General features: G+C 41.6%; 1 protein-coding gene and 1 long non-coding RNA gene across 5 annotated transcripts in view; one reads left to right on the top strand and one right to left on the bottom strand.

The window, feature by feature from the left end:
* Nucleotides 1–2,282, bottom strand: part of SVIL (supervillin) — a 142,487-nt gene extending 140,205 nt beyond the window's left edge. For 2 of the 3 annotated variants that reach the window (XM_055806456.1, XM_055806459.1), the window contains exon 1: nucleotides 2,106–2,248. The gene's annotated coding sequence lies outside the window, so the exon portion shown is untranslated. Of the gene's footprint in view, nucleotides 1–2,105 lie in introns of all 3 variants that reach the window. The other variant, XM_055806458.1, reaches the window with a different exon arrangement.
* A 164-nt stretch (nucleotides 2,283–2,446) lies between these two features.
* LOC114011203 (uncharacterized) overlaps nucleotides 2,447–16,668 on the top strand; it is a 57,808-nt gene continuing 43,586 nt past the window's right edge. For both annotated transcript variants that reach the window (XR_008747523.1, XR_008747522.1), the window contains exons 1-2: nucleotides 2,447–3,375; nucleotides 10,545–10,622. This is a non-coding gene — a long non-coding RNA (uncharacterized LOC114011203). The remainder of the gene's footprint in view (nucleotides 3,376–10,544; nucleotides 10,623–16,668) is intronic.

Raw genomic sequence — 16,668 nt, 5'->3', positions numbered from 1 at the left:
GTCCTGCCTGTATCAGAGAGGTTAATAATGATATCATAGTCAGATAAACTTACAGGCACGCATGTCCACACTAGGATACAGCTCTTTAAGTCTTATAATTAACACTCAACTACTTTAAAGTGAAAGCTGAAGTGTGTTTCCTATCAGGGTAGGAAAGAAAAATTTTGAATGCATCTCAATACTATAACATCCAAAGTAGTCTTGAGACAGGTAAGCAAAACAGAACTGAAAAAAAGCAAACTACTGCATCTCACCATGCTGTTACCTACAGCCAGATGCATTTAAGGACCAAACCAATACCCTTTTTTTGAGGCCTCAAGAGGCGCAGAAAAACAGGATGACATGTCAAGCCCCTGAATGTCCCACCAGGGAAGAACTCGTGGCAGGAACAGCTGTCAGACCCGAGTTTCAAGAGCTGAGCAAATTACCACTATTCCCTCCTCTTGTCTCCACAAAAGGCACCTCTGTCTTATGGAGGCTTGATGCAGACTACCAAGAAACCAGGACTGTTTCTCTGAAAACACAGGCTGGACCTCTACCACTGTTGGTTACACAGGGCAGCCTGCAGAGCCAGAGGACAGCCCATCCTCATCTTGAACTGCACTTTTGGGCCAGAGGTCATGACACCTCAAAGTAGTAACACTGCATAAGGATCTGTTGTCATAAACCTCATTAGCCACGTGAATCAGTAGAGAGGTTTCCATTTTCAATGGCTTTTTTTCATTTTGAACACAAGAGATTAAGATAATTGCAGGCTGAGAACATTTTTCAGTGTGATACAGTTTAGTTTACTCTTAAAGAAACATACTTGCCACAATAAAAATAACCAGACTAATTCAGAACATTTTCCATACGCTATTACAGGGACTGTCTGCACATCCAGAAGAACTACACATCTACTGGGTTAGGAGTACTGTCTTTCAGCACATGAGAAACTATCTGAGCTAAGATCAGTCTATGATGACACTAACAACTGTCAAAGACCCAGAACAACATCAAAACTAAATGAATAATTTTTACTTCCTATTTGCTTCCCAGACCTCATGCTGCTACCCACTGCCAAATAACAAACTCGAGTACACTCAGTCTTTGCAAGATCGCTTAAGTCTCTCTTAAGAGAGTCATAATCCACAATCATGTGCAGACTTTAAGAAGCCTTATTAGTAAAGTGGATCCAAAGGTATCATTAAGTAGTCAGCTTTGCAGCATTGGGTGTCCATGCTGTACGTTAAACCCTACAAGCACTGCACGCATAACTATCAGCACACCCTACTGATTTTTTCCCTGTTAATCACAATACTTCATTGTTTCCCCCCTTTCTAAACATATCATTGCTTTCTGGAGTTCGGACAAGTCAGGCCGAACTGCAATCCCACTGCTGACCCATTTAAGCCAACGAAGGTAAGTACTCAACCTCTCCAACAGAGCTATTGGGCTCTAGGCCAAGGAGGTTCCGTGCATCAGTAAACAAGTACCCTGTTGATTTTGTCAGCCTTTCCCAGTATCCCACTGTGCTGCAACCAACCAGCATCATAAAGCGCCTTTCTTTACACCACACGTGCACGCTGCTGCTGCCGCCTATGCCTTTTTTGCCAGCTGAAAGAAGAGACAAAACTCCTTCAAAAAATTCTCAGGCCCAGCGCAAAGCAGCCCGAGCGCCGAGCGCGGCAATGGCAGAGCACCCTCTGCCGCGCCTCCGGCTCACTGCTCCCGCCAGCGCCGGGGATACCCCGCACGGCACCCCGCCGCCGTACCCGGGGCGGAGGACAAGCGCTCGGCCGCCGCGCTCTGCCCGGCAGCAGGTGCTCCCGCAGCCCGTGCGGGAAACCGCGGCGGGGAGCGCGGGCAGGGCGCAAGCCCTTCTTCCTCCACATGGTGCTGCGCTGAGGAGAAAGCCCGCACCCGGGGTGACAGCTCAGCCCCGGGCGGGAGGAAGCGGGGGAGTTTCGTGCAGCACCTTCGCGAGGAAAGCCTCTCCCCGGGCGAGCAAGGAGCCCGCGGCGCCCCGTCACAGGCGGCGGCCGTGACCCGGGGCAGCGCCCCCGGCCCCGCGGGGGTCTCCCTCCCGCGAGGAGGGGGCGGCGAGCGCGGCCGCCGCCACTCACCTCACAGCCGGCGTCTCGGGGGCAGCCACAGCCTCAGGCGGCCTCCGCCCGCCCGCCCGTCCGTCCGTCCACCCGTCCCTCCGACCGGCCGGCGGGGTGGAGTGGGGCGGGGGAAGCGGCGCGGCCCCCCGCCGCAGGGGGCCGCCTCCTCGGCTCGGCGGGGCAGCGCCCCTCGCCTCAGTGCCCCGGCGGGAGCGGACGTGCCCGACCCCGGCCGGGCGCGCGGGGAGCAGCGGCCGCGCAGCGCCACACGGCCCCACGCGGGACGGGGCGGGCGCGGGGGGGGGGGGGGGCGGGACGCGCCCCTCGCGCCGGCCCCGCCCCCGCGCCCCCCGCCCGGCTCGCCCCGCTTCCGCGCGCCTCCTGGAGGCGCTGCTCCACTCCTTAAAGGGGCCGCGCCCGGCGTGGCGGGGGGCGAGGCGGGGCGAGGGGCGCGTGGCCGGGCCGCCGTGGGTGACCTGCGCCGGCGGCGACGCGAGAGGCGAGTGTCGCCCGGGCGGAGCCACCTGCCGAGGGGCCCTGGCGAAGGTAGCGGCCGCCGGGGCGAAGCCTGTAAGGGGAGACTGAGGTAACGCGGCGGCACCAGATCAACCTCGTCCCGCCGGGCCGCGGAGGAAATGGAAGCGTTGGGTCCTGCCTCAGGCGCCCTCCGCGCCGGCCTCGGGGAGCCTGTCCCCAGCGAGCCCCGCGGGGTTATGGCAGGTGAATGCCGTGGGTGGTGGGTGCCCAGGTTTAGTGTCCCAGTGCCTCTGTACCTTGGGGGTCAGGTGGGTGGCAGGCTGGCCTCGGGGGCACGGGGTGTGAGGAGCCCTTCCTCACGCAGGTGTGAGGGTACCCACCACCTGAACCAGGGCCTGCCGCTTCATCGAGCTGCCCTGGCCCCTCTGGCCAACGTGTTGAAGTGTGGTGGGAGGTTTTTGGGTCCCTTTCACCGTGCTTGGCCAAATTAATATTTATTTAAAGGGGAACAGGCCCAACGAGAGAGCTCCAGTGCAGGGAAGGAGCTAGGCAGGGCTCAACAACATTACTCCTGTTTTAACGTAACTATGTGGATGGTTCCTGCATTAGCAACATTTCTGGACGGTGTTTCTCAGACATGGGACTTTGGTCTCTATTAACTTGCTCAACCTTTCCAAGTGATCTCAACCACGTTGCAGAGTTTGCTGCTGCTGGACGGGAGCAGATCATGGGAAGAGCTTGGGGTGAAGGCTGTCTAGAGGAACAATTCGATGAGTGTCCTGCTTTCCCCCTACTGCTGGGACAACATGGGGTAGGAGCCTGGGGGAGCAGAAAGTCATCACCACTTTTTATCTTTTTATTTAAAGTGAGAAACTTCCCCCCCGTCATCCGTTGTCGTGTCGTGTCATCCCCCACCCCCCCCCGATGCACTTGTTTAAAATCAAGGAACCATTAGGAAGATAGAGGAAATGCAATTATGATGTTGTAGACCTCACCTCAGCAGTACAGCAAAGGTATATTTGTCCACACAGTAAAAGGGAAACAGAGCATTCAAATTTTCTGGTGTTAAATAGCCCAGAAGATAGAATTGTCCTTTCTCTTTCATCTTTTACTTTAGACAAGTATTTTTTCTAAGTGAATTACAAGGTGAATTCAAGCCCTGCTTCACTTGATCAGATCTTACAAAGCGACCTGAAACATGACCACAGCACACACCACATAGAGAATTACCAAAGGGGGAATCATTTGAAGAATGTTAAACCTGAGAACTTAGGTAGAGAACACACGGAACTGAAAAGAATACATGCTTCTGTTGCATTCAGTTGCATATGCAAGAGCAGAGCTATCTTCTTTTCTGCATCTGTGTGCAGACTGTGCAGAGAAACAGAAGAAAATCTTAAGGTGTGGGAAACATGCTAAGATGAGGCAAACCTAACAACTTTCAAATCAACACCCAGCAAGTATTTCACAAGGTGCACTACGAAGTATCTTTGCAGCACTGTAGCAGCTTTCAGCTCTAGATGAGCTCAGAATTGAACATTGAGGGCCTAGCTTGAAACATTGCTGAGCTTTATAGCTTTGCGGCAGCAGAAGTTTCTTAATTGCAGGATAATGATGTGGTGTGGGCACATGCCTTTTGCCTAGGGGTTATGAATTACTTTGTGCAGATACATGAAACCCACATCAAATAGAAAGTATAGACATGGTCTTCCAGGGAGAGGAGGAAAGCTAGCATAGGAAGGAGGTCAAACATAAACCATAGCAAGGTTAAAAATATTGGATTAAAAAAATGACCTTGAAAATATGGTTTTATACTGCTGCGTTTAAACACAATTTTTCCTGTTGTCCAACATCCCTATTTGAAACTATCAAAAGCCTTCCCTTAAGGAAATAAAAAACCTGCCACTAGAATTGCCAAAGTTTAGCAATGGAATTCTGATCCTTTTAAAAATCCCCTGTAACACAGGCCTGAGATGATTGTGTGAGTGGAGGGGAGAAAACGTAACTGAAATGTTAAATTTGCTTTTGTTGTGATTGACATGATACTATCCTTATTTGTTTTCAAATATCAGAATAGTTTATTGATGGAACTTTTGCAACTGAAAACCTGCAACCCATTTAATGAGAACTCTGTGTTCACCCTGGTTCGGAACTGATTTGTCTGTCTGGATTTAGCTTTAGGCATAGTCCCTGCCACTTTCTGCCAGAGATTTTGCTCCTGCAAACTTAATTCATGATCCAGATACATGATTATTTCAAATTTATATTTAGAAAGGAGTAACAGATTGATTTGAATTCCAAGGAAGGAGAGGAAGGCAAAATGTGAATCTTTTGTTCCCAGAACCAGCAAAGAATGAAGATTATTTTAGAAGTATAATTTGGGTCAGACCAACCATCTTAATCCATGTCATTTAAAAAGATTATTTTCCCCACTTTTTTTAATGTGTTAGAGACAAGCATGTTTGATTTATGACAGCAGTCAAAAACATCTGTACTTCAGGGCACAAGCAAATGCTTATTTAAACAATGGGGCTCCCTGGGGGGGGGGGATATAGGAAAGAAATGACATTCTTTTGCAAAGAATTCAGTGTTTTTCACTCCACAAAGAATCCTGCTTTGTTTTGCAAAGTACTCTGCAGAAGACACAATGATTCAACCTATTATAAAGGAGTCCAGCAGCTTTCACCTTTATGTGACTGGTATGAATATGAACCAGGTTAGCACTGATGAAATACTGTTACTGTTCACTTGCCTTAGTGACCTGCGTGAAAAGAATTGGTCATCTCAGTCTCGTTGGCAGCATACAAGTATTCACATCTTAAAAACATTTGGAGCTAGTTGGCACTCTGGAGCCTTGTCTGCACTCGGGATTACCTCTGATTTTAGGAATTATTTTACCTTCCGGTATAAACTCACTGTAGATAAAGTCATGCAAATTTTGATCTACACTGCTGTCTGCACCATTCGGTGGCTGATGTGGGGACTGGTTCTAACTGGAGATGACTCTGAAGGAAAGGACCGGTTTCTGAATAGTTACATACCCTGAATCAGCTCTCACGATGTGCTTGAGTAGTTTATTTGAAGTTTTTCAGGGAAAAGTGTTGAGGGTATCAGAAGATAAACGTATGTAGCATTATTTTAAGTTCAAGCCTGCACTGGGTGGAGATTCCATTCTGTAACCAGATGCTGTGCTGTATATGCATTGATATGATTAGAAACAGGCTTAAAGTAGCATTTAAAATTTACTAGTAAACTTCTCAGGCTTCAGTAAACCAGGTCTGTGAATGAATGTTGTGCCTGCTTCTTTTAAATCCATGATCGTGAATCCAGACATCTCTTCACTTCAGGGACTTTCATGCCAAGCTTAGGAACTGACCTTGGTGGCTCCACACAGTTGATACACTATGACAAAGATTGTGCCTCGTTGTAGGGCCCAGTGTAAACTATTAATGTCAACAAAGAGGCCAGAGTAGAGAGACAGAAATACGTCTGTTCCTGCAATGTTTCCACATATGGAGAAAGCAGGGGGAAAAAGTAACAAACTATATTTCAGCTGCTTTTCTAAATGAACATACTCAACAATGTGGCAGGCTAGTAGCTTTCTCTTCCTGTGCAAGACTATGCCAAACTAGAGTGAGGAAGCCTAGGGTCTTTTAAAAGAAGGTGTGAAAAACTCTGGGCCAAGTGTAGAATTTAAGAAAAGAGCCAAAGCCTCTGTCCACCCTCAGAAGAGCAGAATGACAGAGCTCTGGCAGCCATTGCAGCCACCACCGATTTATTTACAAGTTCCTGGAGTCGTTCCAGTGTAATTATGGGCCTGAACTCCAGATCAGATTCACTTGACATTTGAGAAAGTCTGTGGAAAACCAGTAATAATAAACTGATAATAACCATCCGTCTCACAAGCAAAAAAAAAAAAAAAAAAAAAAAAAAGGTAAGAGAAAGGGCAGGTGGGGAGAAGGAACAGCAACAAAATCCCCAAAAGATCTCCTGCTTGTCAGAAGATACTTTTAGTATATACCCCTATGTATTTTCTAAAAGGAGCTATGGAGAATTTTGGAGTAAGTCCTGACTCATGTCAGTGCTATTACAATTACTGCACTGGAAAAAATGAAAATGGGAGGTGCAAAGGAAGCTGGGATAAGTTGGGACAGCAGTTTCTTTTGGTGGAGTAGACACTTTGTGGCCCACATGGCATTTGTCCAAGCATGCTCATCACCTAAATTATATTACCATGAATCTGTTGGCTTCGGAAAAAGATGTTTGAAGAAACTATGCTGTAGCATATGATTTGTTTTCAGTTTCATGCACAGTATAGAAATACACTTTTTGTACTTTACTGCTTGTTTGTACTTGTACTGATTCTGCTTGTTCATATCATTGGTATGACATGGATGAATATCAGGGTTAAAAATCTTTGTATTTAAAACATCTGCAGTCTTATATCAGGATTTATATTCCACTGCTCAATCCTTTCCATTTGAATCACTCCATATTATTTTCTATTGAATTTCTGTAAGACCGCTTTAAAAACCCAACTCTGGGAGTTTTCCAGAAAAAAATATTTTTTGAGTAAGATAAGTTGATTAATTCTGTTGAATGGAAAAGGCATCTTCTCTGACCAGAAAGAGGGCTGACATTTAGTTTACAGTTGTCTCAAGTATTTTATTTCAGGTGATGGAATTGAATTGCAAGTTATGAGTGAATGTTTAGCAAGGCAGGAACAATTAGTTACATTTATGCTACATCTAAACAGCATACTGTGAGTTTTCCTTATGCAGGTTTCAGAGCATATCACCTAAATATGCACAGGTACAAAGGAGTCCACATGTGTAAATGGATTTCTTCAGAGGAAGCATTCCAATTAGCTGCTTTCATCAAACAGCACCAACCAAATGTTGAGTGCTTTGGCAATTAATACCGAGCTCAGTAACACTAGACAAAATTACTTTACAAAAGTAAAGTAATACATAAGAATGGATTTTTTCTGTATTTTTCTTACCCACCATACATCTGGCTTTCACCAAATATGTCGTTTTTTCTCCCTGGTAATTTTGTTGGGGCAGAATTTCAGAGTGCTGACAATTGTCTGGAGCAGCCTTACCAGAACAGCCACTCTGCCTGGGCTGCTGGATATCTGGAAATCCTAGACACATTCACTGTGCATTGCAGATCAGCTCTACAAAGTATGCAGTACTTCCACAGTGTTAGACCTTCTGTGCATATGTTGCCCAGATGAACTGCACAACCTATAGTAAACCCACTTACTGTGCAAAGTCAGATTAGCTATATAATTTATGTACTATACATCTGATACTTTGGCATGCTGGGTTTACAGTTGTTTTCTATTCTCCTGGGTATTTCTTGGGTGCAAATCAACTGGCTTTTTATTTACTTGTTTGCATGTCTTTCGGTGATGAGACACTTATCTGGAAAAATCTCATTTCTGTTTGGGGTCAGTGCATAAAATTCAGCAAGACCATTGTAGTTGGTCAGCTGAGGTTGCATCCAAACTATTGAACTTGGTGGAGTGTTGGAGCACAGGGTCACAGTGAATGAAGCTTTCAGCTACTGACACCATCTGAAGAACATCAAGAAAAAGTTCAAAGCCTTGGTAAATATCCTTCAGAAGGTAACTGGCACAACTGTATGGATTTCAACAAAGGCATTGGGTCTGTCTGCCACAGAGTTTTCTTCAAGTTATTTGATATAACAGTCCTCATATAGAGCTCATAGTTATTAAAATAAATAGTACTTCTGTAATAATATGTGGGATTTTGAATGCTATTCCTCACCTTGGGCTCTCCATACCATCTAACAGTCTCACAGCAGATATTTAAATGTTAAATGCTTAACATACAAGAACAACAAAAATAATAATTCCATAACAATAAGAAACATCACCATTAGCAATCCCATTTTGCTGTTTGTAAGAATTTTGAGATTGATTGGTGTCAAATATGCACAGTCTGTGGTGTCTAAGGGGAACTTAATGCTGGTATTCCAGAAGTATTACCTTCCCTTGACAATACTGGACTGCACTCAAGCACACCCCAGTGACTTCAGAAAAGTACACATCTTCTGTGCAGGTGGTGATACAGTCATTTACCTGTGATGTGACCATGGCACAATGAAGACTATCATCTATAATGCTAATGACTTTGAAATACAAGTACATGCAAGAGGCATAAAAGGAATTCCTCAGCCTTCCTGGCCTTGGTGCGCTATGTAACTGTGGTGTGAGTTTGTAGTCTGTTGCCTTCTGGAGTAACATATGTAAAAAAGAGATGGAACAAAATCAGTGTCAGTCCCTTCACATGCAGGGCTCTTCCCACATGGAAAACCCTGCAGGTTCCAGTCATTGTTTTAAGTCCTTGCACTTGTGTAATTGAGCTTACCAATTACTGTTTTGTCCATATGCCCTTCCAACTTCTGTTTCCACAGAGGCTGTTCTGCATGGGTGTGCTTGTGTTTCCAATGCTTTAAGGGAGTCTTTAAGATATAAACAATGATGTAAATAAATGTACAAGTCCTTTCAGCAGTTCGCTCACAAAGTCTTAACATACATTAGCTTTTATGAAAGCCATATATGAAAGCAGGGTGTTTACTTGCAAACATCTACAGTTAGAGCTTTAACTACTTCAGTGTGTGCACCATTTGATTGCTTGTATGCGATAGTATGAGAGCAGTCCATCCACTGGGAGTCCTTGTGCTGCAGAACTTCTTGGGTTTAGAGGAAGGACTAATTTGCACTACTTTGAAGTAACAAGAATTTTATTCTACTTAGTCAAGTCATTAGGTTATATTGAAGCGGACAAGAGTGTTTGGGAACATCAGTTTTCTTAATTGTTTCAGTTGGAAACAGGAGGGGAAGAATCAGAAACATTAAATGTTTAATCCTGATATTTTTAAGGTTTGGGGTTTTTTTACTTTGGATTTGGAAGTGGCAGGTAAATTCTATATTTGGCTTAATTTTTAATAGTGATGCAAAACTTAAATAAATTTAAGCATGAAACGAAACACCTTGGGAAAATTACAACTGTGAAAGATTTCAGATTTTCTTCATTGGAGCTCACTGAATCAGAAATCCATGACCCATTGTCTTCATAGGCAAGCTCTGTCCACTACTCAAAGATCTAGTGATATTCTCCACATGAAGCTGTGTCTTGGTCTCGTTAGCTGGAGCCAGAGTCATTGCAGTTGAAGTTAGGAGATGGAAGTGAATGGTTCTGAATGATCCACTAGCAATAATAATTTGTCTGGAGCACTCTTGTGCTTAAACACAGACTTCCCATGAAGAGCAACAATTGCAAATTATTGAAGATGTGTGAAAAGAACAACCTTTTTAAAATAATCCCTCCCAAGACTTATAGCTGCCAATGTCATACAAGCATACAGTATGAATCATGTTAGCACTCCCAGGAAAAGCCTGAGTTTCTTGCAATATTTCACTAGGATCCTGCAGTTTAATAGCTTATTCATTATTTATTTTCCCTCCTACATTAATGCATTAGCAACAGATATGAGAGGGGCTAGGAAAAAAAAAAAAAACAAACCAAAAAAACCCCCACAGAAAATGAAATAGAAACACTTGTTATAGGCAATTATAGGCAATCCACTTCAAAGGATATAAGACTGTAGAAGGTGAAACTGTACCTTAGAGTGACTTCTGTTGGCAGGAATGAAAATATTTGCAGTTTTACTTGTCATCTGTGTAATCAGAAAAGCTATGTGGAACCCATCCTCCTCCAAGCCAGTGTGCTCACATCTCATCTGTGTGAAATAAAGATCCCAATTTTGGCTTGCCTAAAGCAGCTTTTCAGACAAATAGAATAAGGTTATTGGAATAGAAAAGCTCTAATTTAAACAAGTAACACTCTGTACAACTCAGAGCTTTTTCAGCAAACTGAGTTCATGAAGGAACAAAAAGACTAAACAGTGATATTTTGTCTCCTAATGAAACCCCCCAATCTCTTTTAGGTTAAATAAGGCTTTCAAGGCAGAAAGACAGATTTTATGAAGCAACTTTTTTGTTACTACCGAGTGATATGGTGAGTAGTTTGATGACCTAGCAGTTGTTCTTTGTTGCATGATTGTATTGTGATCTTTCATATGAAAAACATCATTAGTGTCAGTGTGTTGTGTAATGGAAATACTGTCTTTAGTATAAACTGATTTTGCTAGTGCTTTTACATATTCAATGGTTGTCTACAACATGATTCTGATAGCAACATTAGACAGAAAAACAGCATGGGCCATCAGCTACAACTCACAACTACAGTAATGGAGGTTAGTGTCATTCAGCTGAAAATCTGGCCTCTGAATACACAGAGTTTGTGTGAGCACCACTGCACACGTTTCCAAAGCCATCCAGAATATTGCCGCTATATTGTAGGTAGTAAGGCAGAAGGTACAAAAAATGTTTTAAAAGACATAGTTGTAAATTCATTTGCAATGCTGATGCAGTTTCACGCGTATTTTCCCCAGCCCTGAAGATATTGTTGCCAAAGAATTGTGTCTGGTAGCAAAACATGAAAACATAATAATCCCAGGTCTGACACTGTGTCAAGGCAAAGATCAGAAATTACATAGTGATAAAACACATTCTCTAAACCCACAGTTGAAAGCACCTCAAATCAAGGACAAATGCTTTTCTGCCTTGTATTTTATAATTCATTTATTTAGGCCCCTCTTGAATTTATCGGTGAAGTACTTGAGAACTCTCAAAGAATGCACTAGTCATACTTAGAATAAAATGGGTGTAGTTGAAGATTTTAAGTTAAGCATATGCTGAAATGATTTGCCAGATTTATACTGAGGAGTGAGCTCACAGGTCACAAGCTGTGATTGGTAGAGTTTTGTGGCAAAAGATGTTGGTACTTCAAGCTCTGGTTTTGCTTCTCATTTTCTTCAGCTATTTGAGGTCCTACCAAGTGCTATGATAGCTGGAACAAGAGAAAAAAAAAAGCTGGAAACAGCAGAATTTGGCAACAAATATTTCTTCACTGATAGACTCCAAAGTTTGGGTACTGAAGTTGTAGATAAGCAAGGGAGCATATATGATTGGGAAAATCCCTGGAGACCATTTGCATTAACTCTGAACCCCATCATGTTGTTGTGATGGTAGAGAAGACCCTGAGCAGAACCAGTCACACAGCAGAAGGTCATTAGAAGCTCAGTGAGCTTAATGTCATAGGAAAGTCATGAGCAGTGAGCTACCAAACTGCACTCTGAAACCTTTATCTTACAGTGAATTTATGCTATGTAAGGTACAAGGCAGTGGAAAATCAGGCTCTAAAGCTATCTGTCATTGCATTCAAAATGTTTACACTTTAGCCAACTAAAATATCTTGGTGTGTTCAAATAATTGTAAATTCATGATCCTGAAGCCTGTCCAAAACCAATTAAAAAAGCCAGAACCTACAACAAGGATGTCACAAGTCAAAGAACATTAAATGTGCTGCACAGGTCTATATAATGAACACATTTGGGTGGGATTGCTTGTATGTTCACAGATTTGGCCTGGCTTAAGCAGATTTAGCTCACTTTATTGGAAACTGCATCCTCTTACATTAGAGTTGGATCTTCTTCCAATACTCCTCTGGTTTTCTAGTAAGTAAATACCAGCTACCTACCAGCTATGTTTACATCCAGGTCCGACTCCCTACATTCTTAATCATTCTCACTAGAGCAAATAACCTTCCCCAGTCTAATGTGAGTATAATTATATTTCATTACTTCACAACTGAGCCATGAAAGAACCATAAAATGTTATATGTTGTTCTAGAAGCGGTGAGGGAAACACTGAATAATACTACTCCTCAGCAATGCTGGCATCTATGGATGGATGAGGTTCATGGTGCTGCGTGTGTGCAGATTGTCTAATACAGAAGCATGAAAGGGGAAAGTTCAGATAACCTAAAAGAGACTGAACTACCATAATGAGAGTACTTCTGCAGGGTTTCCTAGCTATTATTTCCTAGTGGCAATAATGCCAAAGACAGGGAGAAAGTGTGTAGATAAACATCTCATTGATGAGGACAATGACTGCGTAAGTTTGCTCTTCAGACATCCACTGTTGTCGTATATCCTGCTCCTTTGTTAACATTTGAACTTGAGTGAAAATGAGGATTGTGAAAATTGGTGGAGACTTGAAGTTCTATTTTCCACTATTGTACAGCCTTTTTATGCTGCCAAGGTGGCACAAAAAAGCACAAAGTGGGGAAGGAGCACTCTGCTGCTAACAGCATCTCAGGTTAAGATATTCTGGTTGGAGCCCAGGACATGATTCCAGGGCAGACGTCTTTCCAGTCCCATAGAGACAGGTGACCCTCTGGTGACTGTGCTGCTAGCTTACGTGCCAAGTATGCCAAGTATAAGATGTGGAAAACACTTATATAACATTTATGGTATTTTTTTTAGTAAAATTTAGTAGAAAATAGTAACCAAGGAATACTCTGAAGCAGCTCCTCAATCTTTTCCTAGTACTGGGCAGGCATTTTCTAAATTAGCGTTTTCCATTTTAAAAATGCTGATTTGTCAGTGGGAATATGTCAAGGTGGATATTTCACATTGGAAATATTCATACTTAGTAAAAAGATATTTGATTAAGGGTCATTGCAGAGGTTTTGGAATGGTGTATTTTGTATTTATTACTCCTCTTTCAGAAGAGCTCTTATTCTTTAAAAACAAACAAAAAACTAAATGTTTTTTTTTGTTGTTTTAACAAAACAATATATTCCTATTAACATTACTTTTTTGAAATGTTCTGTTTTATGGACTTCACAAACTCTATTTTTTCCCCCTTCCAAACCTGGATATGTTTCAAAATAACAGAATTTCATACAAAATTAAAGTTCCAGTTCTGCCATAGCCCTGTCTGAGCATTTAGAATGGGCAATGATGGTTAATCCCTGTAATTACCCCAATAAACCTAAACTTGCAGAAGAGAGAAAAAAAAACAAGAAAAAAATTAGGAGAAGAAATAACTTATACAGATTTTTGTAATGAACATGTCCTCAATAACCTAAGCATGCATACAATTGTCCCTGTAAAAGAACTAGTTCTACTTATATACAGGAGCTTTCTAGCAGTAAACCCTCTGACACTGTTGTATGAAGGAGATGTCAGTGGTATGGTAAAAGCCATTCCTCTAGTCACTTTTTTCAGCAGGCTAGAATAAGCAGATGGACTTTTTTAAATCTGTGGTGAAAATAATCACTCATAAAACCATGGAATCTGAAGGTAACCATTTGGGGCCTTTTAAAGCTGCCTTGCTTTCCTCGACTGTACTATTTCAGCTGCTCATTATTGGCATACTTAAATATTCATCTACAAACTTGGAAATCCCAGTTCTCTTTCTGAACTGAGTGTCTCTAGTTTATTCACCCAAAGTCTGAGAGTTTTATTTTTCAAGTAAATTTAACAAATGCTTTATCTCTCTCTCAAATCCGTTTTCAGAAGATTAAAAGAGGGAATATTTAAAGAGGATATAATTTCATAAGGCATTCACCTACTTAGTAAGATTGATCCTACCTAAGACTATGGATAATTTAAGCCATCTGACCAAATCACTTTTCATTTCTAAAAATGCCTTGATCAGGTTGTATAAAGTAAGATGGGCAAAGGGGGAGAGATGTGTCGACAATAGTAAATACAGCCAGGTAAACTAAAGAGCAGGGAGAGAACCGCAAAGATTAGGAAGAAGGTTCCATGCTACTGTAGCTTTTTGTAAAGTCAAAAAGGAACCAAAAGAAAGTTCATGACTTTATTTATTCCAGGAATGTGTAAATTTGGATTCACAGAGAAGTAACATACTATCTACATAAAACATTTCCATTTGCTGGCTCCTCCCATCTGGATTTACTGGATTATAGCCAAAGAGCTGTAACTGCCAAATTTTTCTCTTAACAGAAAATCCATCTGAGCAGAATTTAATATTGGCAGAGGGTGTTTGGAGACATGTGTGAAAAATTAGAACCCTTTAAGGGAAGAAGTCACCCAATTAAAAATGTGCAGAAAATAATCTATCATACATTTCCATCAAATTCCTTTTGATTTCAAATACCAAAATAATAACTGGATCAGACCGCAGTTGAGTCTAGAGCTGGCTGAACTGTTTGTTATGGATTTACCATTATTTTTGGAGAGAGAAAAAATCTGAATTAGGCTCTTTAATGTTTTTAGTTTTGCTTTTTACATACTTTCTTTGTGGAATACCTTGCTTAAATAATTCTCAGTCCTTTGGCTCTTTGAAACAGCTTCCTTTGAGCATTTAACTGCATTTATCCATGTTATGTGTTTGTACTTTCAAGTATTGTTTTTTCCTGACTGGATGACTCTTAAATTTAAAATAGAATCATAAATCAGGGAATAAAAATACCAAGCTGCAGCATATTCTGTTTCAAGAGGATAATCATTTTCCTAAAATGTATGAAACATTTGTAACCACAGGCATTTGGAGGAAATGCTAAATAAGGCAACAGATTGAGAATACTACTAATTAACAAATCACGTTCTTCAGCTTATTAACAACCGTATTTGCTACTTAAGAAGGTTTTTTTTGTCTTGCTCTGTAAATACTGACTCAACCCTACCACAATATGGACCTGTAGAATGGAAATGAGTGAGGCAGAATTTTTCTGCTTTGTAGAGAAAAGCAAAAACCTGCAAAATAATTCTTTGAAGCTCCTCTTTGTCCTGAAATAGAGCTAACTCTTTAATTTTGATTTATTGTCAAAACACCTTCTTGTTTAAAGAAATAACCCCATTTTTTAAGAAAAAAAAAGTCAAAATCATTTCCTTATTTCCAAAGTAAATATTTAATTTTCAATATTCTGGGGCAAAAACATTTGGGTGGCATTCATTTGACCAGCTGTAAGCACCACAGTCTTGAATACTTATCTTTGAATAGAGTGAATTGACATCCAGACATGCCTGTTTCTCTGAGTTGACTATAACTATGGAGTTAGACAAAATCCTTAACTCAGATTTGGCTACAGACAAGAATTTTCCCCAAAAAAATCCCCACCCCTCCCAAACCTGTCTTTTTGGGAGTAGGTTTGAAATTACTGCACATATTGAACTCTTAAATTTTTCATTACTTGTCAGTTCAAACCTGAATTATTCCACGTATTTGGCCCAACCCCACTTCTGCAGCATGCCCCAGAGAGAGAGAAATGGTCATATAGTTTTTATTTCTTCATGTTGATAAAGATTTGAGTTCTGTTATTTCATCCCCATTTCATTCTTTTTTTATCATATCTGTAGGGTGTGTTACAGAGTTACCCTTTATTCAAAAAGAATGGTAGGGTGATGGGTGGACTTGATCTTAAAGGTCTTTTTCAACCTAAATGATTCTATGATTCTGTTATTCTCCACATTTCTTTCATTGAGGCAGTCACCATTTCTGGGCGTATGCAAGCAAAATGTTCACCCCACCAGGCATATCACTGGAAGTCTGAACAGAAACAGCTCAGTGAATTTCCAGCCTTGTGGTTTCTGTGATTGATTAAATAGAGTTCTATGCATTCCAGAAGGAAAGACAAACAAAATCACACACTTCAAGGAGCATCTTCTGTAACCAGCATAATACAGAGCTGAGAAGTTATTCTGGTATTTGGTAACAAGAATTTAGCAAAGATCTTGGCTTCACTGTGAAGCTGCAGGACCTCACGAGCTGCAGGCTGGCATCCCAGATACAACCAGTGAAGATAAAATAACCATATAAGAAATAGAAGATTTGTGGGCTATATTCCTATATTGGCAGAACTACTTGACACAATGGAAATTAATTTTGTTTCTTTTCCCTTGCAAAAATTGTGATATACCTGTCATCTTGTGTCTGGTTTGGTAACCAGTTACAATATTTTTCATAGATTCAAAGCACAATTCAGGTTAGAAAGAACTTCTGAAACTCATGTGGTCTAATCTCCTGCTTAAAACAGGACTAACTTCAATATTAGATCCGGTTGCTTGGAGTTTTGTCCAGTTGGGTTTTGAGTGTCTGCAAGGATGAAGTCTTTGCAGGCTCTTTGGACAACTCATTCTGGTGTTTGGCTGCCCTCAAGGAGTTTTTTTCCTAATGAGAATTTCCTTGCAGTTT

The sequence above is a fragment of the Falco peregrinus genome, chromosome 5, assembly GCF_023634155.1.
Source record: "Falco peregrinus isolate bFalPer1 chromosome 5, bFalPer1.pri, whole genome shotgun sequence".
Taxonomy (NCBI): domain Eukaryota; kingdom Metazoa; phylum Chordata; class Aves; order Falconiformes; family Falconidae; genus Falco; species Falco peregrinus.
This window is presented reverse-complemented; position numbering and strand designations above follow the sequence as displayed.